This window comes from Ochotona princeps, chromosome 13 (assembly GCF_030435755.1).
Source record: "Ochotona princeps isolate mOchPri1 chromosome 13, mOchPri1.hap1, whole genome shotgun sequence".
NCBI classification, from domain to species: domain Eukaryota; kingdom Metazoa; phylum Chordata; class Mammalia; order Lagomorpha; family Ochotonidae; genus Ochotona; species Ochotona princeps.
The window spans coordinates 30387032-30395849 of NC_080844.1; the positions used below are offsets into that span (position 1 = coordinate 30387032).

At 42.2% G+C, this 8818-nt stretch overlaps 1 protein-coding gene across 1 annotated transcript in view; it reads left to right on the plus strand.

Moving 5' to 3' along the window:
* Positions 1-8818, plus strand: part of SIRT1 (sirtuin 1) — a 108759-nt gene that overhangs the window by 12312 nt on the left and 87629 nt on the right. The window lies entirely within an intron of this gene.

The window sequence follows — 8818 nt, forward strand, 5'->3', positions numbered from 1 at the left end:
CCACTTCCAAATAGGATCACATTTACAGGTGGAAGGATTTAAAATGTGTTAGAAGGTTAGTGTATCTTTTGCAGAGATACAATTCAACCAATTGCATGGACATTTTGAACCTAACATGTGTGTGAACCTATACAGAAACAAAGTCTAGCATAACAAACCCCTGTGTACTCACCAATTCTCTGACAATCTTGTCTTATATGTATCTGTACCACTGTCCCTCCTCTCCTGTAAATCTTAAAGTAAATCCAAGACCTCATATCATTTCATCCACAAATGCCAGATGTATCTCAAACATCAAGACTCTTTTAACAAGACCACAATAATATCAGAAATTATGGGTCAAAATGGAAACCATGATGCTTAGTGAAATAAGCCATAACCCAAAATGCGAACATCATTTTTGATATGTAGTAGTTAACATGTGTAAGAATGAAATGGGAGAAAAGATAGTCAGAACTATCCAGTTGGTGTTCAAATTTCCAATTGTCTCTTAAAGTGTCTCCATTGAACAGTTCATTGAATTAGGGCCCAAATAAGGCCCTTTGAATGTAAATGACCTTTCTAGGATGGAGGTTCGCAATCTCAGTATGTTTTCTACCCTTGGTCAGTTGAATGCTGCATGGTTTCACTCAAAGAAACTGAGTGTGGGCATGGAGCATGGCTGAGCAGGGAGCACTGCGGAACTGCTCTGGGAACAACAATTAGAGTGGGGAGACAGAGATCATAGCAAATGAGAAGTAGTGCAAAGGAGAGAATGCAGGGTGGGGTGGAGAAAGAAGCCAAGGGCAGGGTTGCAGATCCAAGGACGAGAAGGCCGTGGTGACAGGAACCTGGGGAAGATGAAGGAAGCTCGAAATAGTGATAGGGAGGAACTAACTGACAAACTCTTCAGAGATCTAAGAAACACTTTTACCTTCCCTGCACTTCTCTCTTTCAAATACACTGTGTGCTGCCAAGTCTCCAACGGGCTCTTCCACTACAAATATACTCCCCCATCCTCATCTCAGCCCTCCCTCCTGGAGGACTCCTACACATCCTTCAAAAGGCACCTCATAGCCACACCTCCCTAAGGATATCTCCCCTACAAGGTTGGCTTACTCTTTTATCTACCTCTCCTTGGGGCTTGTTTAGATCTCAACCATAGCACTGCTCAGGTTGGACTGCTGTTGCCCACATTTTCTGACACCTTTGTACCCTGAGTCCCTCACCCAGCTCCTGGCATGGAGAAAGCACTCCATAAATGGCCACTGGGTGAAGAAAGTTAGAGCAGGAGGAAAAGAAGGAAAACAAACACAAGTTCAAGAGAAGAAAGAAGACTTGGAGACAGGAAAGGAGGTTGCAAACAAGAGACATCATGGACCTCGATAAGGCAGCCTGGGCAGTTAGGCTTCCAGGTTGCCATGCCAAGATCAAATTAGGCTTCTAGGAATGTTTTTAAAATTTTGATTGATTCATCAAAATTTCAGAATCCCCTAAAAATCCGGATTTAGAACCTGTTCAACAACAACAACAACAAAAAAAAACCTAACTTTCAAGCTAAGCCCAAATTGGTTTGGTCCACCGTAACTGTTGGGTATATCCCAAATTCCCACTCCCTTCTGTGGCCCCAGCATGAGGTGGAGCATCACTGGCCACACACCATTGTACTTGTGGTCCTGATTCTCTCCTAATGGGCCTCCTGTACTCAGTTACTTCACCTGCCTGCCTCCTGCAGCATTAGCATTTGTCAACTGTGTCCCAGGCACTCTGCTTCCTCCCAATGCTCTGTGATAAGACGTGATGGTGGGTGGACATTTGGAGCAACAGTTCATACATTGCTTGGGTCACTTGTATGTTGCAGTGCTGCGTTGCTTCTCATGGTTCCAGAGGCTGGGGAGTCCAGAATCAAGGCAGGGCAGCTTTGGTGAGCAACTTCCATGCTTCCAAGGTGGCACCCCCTGGGCTGCGTGGTCTTATGAAGAGGAATGCTGTGTGTCCATGTGGCAGAAGAAATGGAAGGAAGGGAAAAAGAAATGTGAATCCTCTGTTTTTAGGACAGATTTAATTACTTGAAAAGCAAGATTACAGAGGGAGAGAAAAAGGAAGAGACAGAGAACTTGCACCTTCTTGGTTCACTCACCAAGTGGTCACAGTAGCCAGATCTGGGCCAAAGTGAAACCAAGAGCTGCGTCTCCCATGTGGGTGGCAAGAACCCAAGCACCTGGGTGGGCTTCCACTGCTTACCCAGGCACATTGGCAGACAGCTGAATTGGAAGTGAATCAGCCAGGACTCGAACTTGCACCAATATGAGTTGCGGTTTAACCTACAACACCACAGAGCCAGACCTTAGAACTTTTTATAAGGATAATAGTCTTCATTTTACAAGGAAAGATAATAAGCTCCAAGTAAAAGGATCTTTCCTGTTGTGGTCAGGTGCTCAGCACCAGCGATGGCAGCAGGGGGCGCTCCAAGAGCCTTTAGAGATGAGCACAAGAGGACTCCCACTTAGAGAGGAGATCGTAGCTAATTGACCTGTTAGGAAACCCAAATGGAGTGTCCCTGGAGCCGAAGAACACCTGGAAATGACTGATGGAACCTGAACCTCTACAGGTTTAGCATCCAGAAACGTCCTGAACCAAATCTTTTGACAGTGACAGCTGGAAGTCCAAACCCTTTGGTCATGCTTTGGTCTTTGCACTGATGGGCCAGTCCTCCTGAAGCTCTCCAGGCATCCCCAGCCTGCAGGAATCTCTTGGCACCAAAGACACGTATGGATCAAGAGTCTCCGAGGGTTTCCGGAAATAGGGAGGAAGGTCAAGTGTACATTTCACAAGACGATAGGAGACAACCAAAGTTTTTACATTCAGGCAATTCTAAGGCTGAGAAGTGATGGTTTAGGAAAAAATATTTTCAGTTTTAATTTAGAATGTCATAAAAGCTCAAAGCTCAAGAAAATAAGTCTAGTTGTGAAATTCAAACAACACATGCCAGAAAAAAGTCTTTGAAACTATTAAAAATAGGAATTACCTTGAGGTTATTGTAAAATTCTGTCAAAAAGCCCCCAGAAACGATCTAATGAGCCAGAAAGGATTTAATTTAGAAACCGCACCAGAAGTAGGATATATCAAAAATGGTATCAAGTTCATCTGAATATGAAAAGATAATTGAGGGATTCGGGCTAGTGCAATGTAAAGACACTAGCTTAACTAGAGTCCTTCTCTACCTCTGCCCCTTTTACGAGAAAGGGCGGTGAGAGAATTAATAAAAAACATACACCCGCTTTCCTCTGACTCCTCTCCTTGCTAACCAACTTCTATTTTTCACCTACACACCTCTTCCCACCCAAGGTCCTGAACTGGCCAACTCTGGGCCTGACATTGGCCAAGATCCTTACTCTTCAAAGGGGAAAGCCTATTATTCAACCACATTAGAATAAGCTGGGTCAGGGTGATCCAGTGATTTGCCCTAAGTCCCATAGTTGGTTCAAGCCAGAGAAAGATCTAGATATCCACAAACCTAACCCAAATTTCACAATTCACACCAAGAAACAAAGTAAAAACATGGGAAGAAAGCCCTGCTGGGAGCCAAAAGGATGAGAATGAACTACCTAATGCAAAATGCCCCCTCCCCCACAGTGAGGATGAAATGACAAAGAGAAGTAATAACACCAAAGACAAGGCCGTACCGATACATATCACAGAAACTGAAATTGAAGGGAATTGAAGCCTTTCATGGTAGGGCATTTCATCATTTTCTTGGTAATTGCATCAGTTCTGTATTTTCTCCCATCACTGACTCCCCAGTCATCTTGGCACCTCCTGTCTGTGATGCGGAGGTGGTGGGTAATGATGTTTGCTGCAGGAAATTAAAGGCTTCTCTCAATAACTGTATTAGTCATCGGCACTTGCTGCTGTGATTGATCTTATAACCACCGTCAGATCTGGGCAAGGAAAGGATATGAAAATAATTCAAAAGTAGGAAAGCAATCTTATCTTTTCCTTATCCAGCTCTCTGTACAAGAAATATCTGCAAAGTTTTTTCTGCAACTCGAATTTGCTTATTAAAGGGCATATTCTGAACAGGTTGAGAATATATCCCTCAGGTCCTGGAAACTATTTAGATTCATAGAAAATTGTGAATTCTGCCTAGGTTTTACCAGAGGTTTTCTGTTGAGTTGCCCTTTGCTTAAAAAAGAAAAAATGTTTCAGAATTGTATTTCAACGATTCAGGACACCCAGAAGGGAAGTAACTGTAGCAATGAAAGAAAAGAAAAGCACTGTTCTTTTCCTCTGTACAGGTTGCAAGAAAAAATGTGCACTCTGACTTTATTACTGCTTTACATCTTGGGCATTCCCTGGCGTTACGGGTTAGGAGGTGCTGAGTAAATTGTTCTGTAAGCACAGTGCTTCAGTCTGAGCTACTCAAAAACCGAGTTTAGAGTGAAAAGCAAAAACAAAAACCACGGACAAAACTCTCAATGATCAAGCATTGTTGCCTAGGTTGTCCAGTCTAGTGGCCCTAGGTCTTTGAAAGCTGACAAGTTTCACATCTTGTTAGCTTAAAAATATGGAAATAACATTCTCAGAGTACACGTGTACTCCTTCATCCAGAAATTTCAATGTTAGACATTTATCCTACAGGTAGACTTCACACACAAGAGATATTTTGTGTAAAACTATTTATTATAGTGCTATTAGTGATTGCAAAAAAAAATTGTAGGTAGTCTGGATAGAATACTATGCAGTACTTGAAAAAATAGAGTAACACTTGTAAGATGGAAAAAATTGCAAAATACAATAACTGAGTAAATGGAAGATACACAGTGGGTATGGTATGCAACTACTTTTGTAAAGAGTAGAAATATATACATATATAAATGAACAGGATATCTAAAGAAAGATATTCCAGAAATAATGCCTTGGAGATGGAGAATTGGACAGGAATCTTGTGTTAATTTTTTCTTTTAATGGATTCAACACATAATGCAGTAAAACCAGAAACAAACACATACTACTTTCTCATCATGTGTTAGGCATGTTCATAGCTTCACTAGAATATCAATTTCTTGAAAGAATAAAATGAGCATTTAAAAATTATTTATTTGTTTACTTATTTATTCAAAAGGCAGAATTAGAGAGAGAGAGAAAATCTTCCATCTTCTGGTGCAATCTGCAACAGCTGGGGCTGGATCAGGCCAAAGCCTGGAGTCTGGCACTCCATCTAAGTCTCCCACACCGATGGCAGGGGCCTAGGCACTGAAGCCATCTTCTACTGATTTCCAAGACTCATTAGTAAGGAGCTGGATCAGAAGTGAAGAGCTGGGTCAAAAACCACTGCCCATATGGGATGTACATCTCAGAGAGGAGCTTAATCCCACTGCATTCCTATGCCTGTCCCCCAAATAAGCACTTCTGTATCTGGTTCAAATACTAGAATGATGCTTATCATAAACAATATCCTCAAGAACTGTGGGCATCATTCATGTACTCAGCATCAAATATGAAAACAACTGTCTTCACCACTTAGAGCTGATTTAAGAGCTAAATAATCTTTATGCAAATTTTTCATCATCAAGTTTTTGTGGCATGAGGCTGAACCACAATGCAAAACTCAATGGCTGTGACAGTTTGCTGTTTTACTACATCCAATTGTAGTTGTGTTGTACACACCAGAAAATCCAAACAAAGGAGTGAAGTTGTCCAGTTTGCTGCTTACATTCCATCCAAAGCTCCATGTTATCCAACATAACCCCCTATGGTAAAGCATTGAGTTATGTGTTTACATGTAAAAGATCTAAGTTAAATGGCATCCAGTTGATAAAACTCCATCTAAGTGGGGCTACCACTCAGTTATTTTTTAATTATTTTTAAAAGATTTTTTAAAAGACTTATTTATTTATTTATTTATTTGGAAAGACAAATTTACAAAGAGAAGGATAATCAGAGAGAAAAATTTTCTGCCCATGAATTCATTCCCCAAGTGGCCACAATGGCCAGAGCTCAGCTGATCCAAAGCCAGGAGCCAGGAGCTTCTTCCAGGTCTCCCGTGCGGGTGCAGGGTCCCAAGGTGTTGGGCCATCCTCTGCTGCTTTCCGCAGGGAGATGGATGGGAAGTGGAACAGCTGAAACATGAACTGGCGCCTATATGGTAGCTAATTGAGCTTTCACGCCAGCCCCATTCTTTTTTGCTTTTTTTAAGCTTGGATCTCTTTGCAATCTTTTTTGTAAGAAAATAATTATTTATTTCAAAGGTAGATATACAGAGAGAGAGAGCAAGAGACAGAGATATCTTCCATCTATTGGTTCATTCCCCAAATTGTCAAAATGGCACGGCTCGGCCAGGCAGAAGGCAAGAGCCAAGCGCTCCATCCAGGTCTCCCAATGTGGATTCAGGGACCCAGGTACTTGGACCACCCTTTTTTTTCCCAGGCGTAAGCAGGAGCTGGATCTGAAGTGGTTCAACCAGGACTCAAAATGGAGCCCTTACAGGCTGTTGACATCACAGCTTGAGGCTTAACTCACAATGCTACAACACAGCCACAAACTTTCATTTCTTTCATGCAGCTTTGAATATTGTGATAGAGAAAAGTGAACTATAGCTAGTGCTCAATCTTGTTGACAACTGAGAAATGCATTTGTAATAAAAAATAGAGTGGATCAGGCAAGTGGGAATGTTTTTCCTTTTGGCAAGTCATGAAGAGCCCTCCACGATTTAAATCAGACAGACTGCTCAAGAGTGGGAGAAGGAAGGGGGAAATCTCTGATTCTTAATTCTGAAATTTACTTTCAGATAGGGCATTTGAAGGGTCTATGTGAGTCAAACAAGTAAGTGACAAAAGTTCATTATATTAACATGCTATATTTTTTCTATTTATATTCTATTCTTAAAATAAAATTTGAGGAAGTGGTAAAAATGTCTAGGCCACCTTTTCTGAGTTGGTAAAATATTGACATAAATAATTCCCTAAACAGCTGGCTCTGATTTGGAATGTGATAAACAGCTAAAATTCAAATAACATTATGGAAAACATCACAGGTTATAATCATGTGTGGAAAAAAGTTTTTAAGATTTGTTTATTTTTATTGGAGAGACAGATCCACAGAGAGAAGAGACAGAGGGAAAGATCTATCCCCTGGTTTACTCCCCAAGTGGCTGCAACAGCTAGAGCTGATTCAAAGCAGTACCCGTTAGGTTCTTCTGGGTCTCCCACATGGGTGTAGAGTCCCAAGGCTTTGGGCCATCCTCTACTACTTTCCCAGACCACAGGCAGGGAGCTGGATGGGAAGTGCAGCGACTATTACACAAACCGGCTCCCATATAGAATCCAGACACTAGAAGGGGGAGAATTAACCAATGAAGCCATTGCTCTGGGCCCAACAGAAAACATTAATTTCATCTAAGTTATGAATGGAATTCTATTCCCCTAAAATTCATAGTTTCTCCTCAGAATATAACCTTACCTGGAGATAATGTCTTTAAAAGAGTGAATAAGGGGCCCTGCGCTATGGCCTTGTGGCTGGGGTCTTCACCTTGGTTGCACTGGGATCCTGTGTGGGTGCTAGTTCATGTCCACGCTGCTCTGCTTCCTTCAGGCTCCCTGCTTGTGGCCTGGAGCAGGGGAGGGAGGCAGTGAGGGTGGCCTAAAGCCTTGGGACCCTGCTCCCTCATGGGAGACCCCAGGGAGGCTCCTGGCTCCTGCCTTCGAATTGTCTTGGCTCTGGTGGTTGCGGCTGCTTGGGGATTGAACCAGCAAATAGAAGATCTTTCTGTGTCTCTTCTTTCTGTAAATCTGACTTCCCAGTGGAGGTGGATAAATCTTAAAAATAATAATAAGGAGTAGGTCAGGACCAGCTCCAGTCCTGGCTGCTCCATTTCCAATCCAGCTCCCTGATCTGATAATGTGCTTCGGAAATCAGCAGAGGATGGCTCAAATCCTTGAGCTCCTGTACCCATGTGGGAAACCTAGATGAAGCTCCTGGATGCTGAATGCTGCTGACCCAGCCCAAGCTGTTGCTGCCATTTGGAGAATCTACTAGTGTTATGGAAGAATTCATGCTCTCTATGTCTCTCTCTGTGTAACGCTATTCAAATAAATAAGATTTATTAAAATTTAATAAATCTTAATTATAAAATTAAGATTTATTTTGTTTTTATTTGAAATGCAGCATTTAGGCTGTAAGCAGTGTGCTGGATCAAAAGTGGAACAGCCAAGACATGAACCAGTGCCCATATGTGATGCTGACACTGCAGGCAGACACTTAGTCCACTCTACCATGACACTGGCCCTTGACTAATTAAATTTTTAAAAGTCATAGAAATTGCAAGGGCTGAAGAAATATAACTTCTGAATAAGGACAGGCTTTATTTTGAACATATTTAGCTTTTGCTTGTTTATTTGTTTAAGATTTATTTATTTTCACTGAAAAGGTATATTTACAGAGAAGAAGAGAAAGTTCTTCCAAATGGCAGCAATGGTCACAGCTGAGTCAGTCCAAAGCAAATAGCTTCTTCTGGGTATGTGAAGGGGGTGCAGAGTCACAAGGAACTTGGATCATCCTCCACTGCTTTCCCAGGTCACAAGCAGGGAGCTGGATGGGAAGTGGAGCAGCAGGGACAGTAATCAGCACCCATATGGGATGCTGGTACTTGGAGGTGGAGAGTTAGCCAGTGCAGCCTTTGGGATGGCCTGAAATTTATTTGCTTAAAAAAAAAAAAAAAAAAAAAAAAAAAAAAACCTGGGCCCGGAGGCGTGGCCTAGCGGCTAAAGTCCTCGCCTTGAAAGCCCCGGGATCCCATATGGGCGCCGGTTCTAATCCCGGCAGCTCCACTTCCCTTCCA